The sequence below is a fragment of the Dama dama genome, chromosome 28, assembly GCF_033118175.1.
Source record: "Dama dama isolate Ldn47 chromosome 28, ASM3311817v1, whole genome shotgun sequence".
NCBI lineage: Eukaryota > Metazoa > Chordata > Mammalia > Artiodactyla > Cervidae > Dama > Dama dama.
Genome location: NC_083708.1, coordinates 58,392,860 through 58,393,536, shown reverse-complemented (window position 1 = coordinate 58,393,536; position 677 = coordinate 58,392,860). Strand labels below are relative to the sequence as shown.

Sequence of the window (677 nt, the reverse complement as noted above, 5' to 3'; positions counted from 1 at the left end):
GTGCTCACTTTGGCACATATATACTAAAATCAGAAGAATACAGAGACTAGCATGCCCCCTGCTCAAGGATGACAAGAAAATTCCTATTTTTTATGTATAACTAGAAACTAATAAAACATTATAAATCAACTATACTTCAGTTTAAAAAATAGCTTTCACACCTTCTTTCCATCAAATTAATGAGCAAAGAGCATGTGCCAACACCTTTATGTACCTTGGAATACAGCAGCTGAGAAGTTAGACAAAAGCCCTGCCCCTCAAAGCTGACCTTGTAAGGCTTGTTACACCTGTGATGACATCCTCTGCTGCAGCCTTCACTCACAGGCCCTCTCTCTGCTCACAGAAGGAAGGAGAGAGGTCCGTGGCCACGCTCCGCTCTGCAGCACTTCAAGGCCACGGCAGCGTGGACGAGCTGGGTAATCGGAGATATAGGGCGGCAGCTGCCAGCTTCCTTCTGGGTGCAGAGGAGGGATGCTCTCTGGGGGAAAGGAAAGGTGATGGGAAGGAGGGACTGGGTAAAGGTGGGAAGTCAGAAGAGGTTGGCAACCAGAGGACCAGGACCTGGGTCTAGAATCTTCCTTCAAGGACTTTGGGCAAATCTGATGTTGGAGCAGAAAACCAAAGCTCTACATGGTAGAACCTGCCTGCCTGTCCCTCCCACCTCCGGCCTCCATTCC

The 677-nt window shown here is 48.6% G+C and overlaps 1 pseudogene; it reads left to right on the top strand.

Annotated features, from left to right (window-relative positions):
• Window positions 1-93, top strand: LOC133048363 (U6 spliceosomal RNA; annotated as a pseudogene).
• Window positions 94-677: the final 584 nt, after the last annotated feature.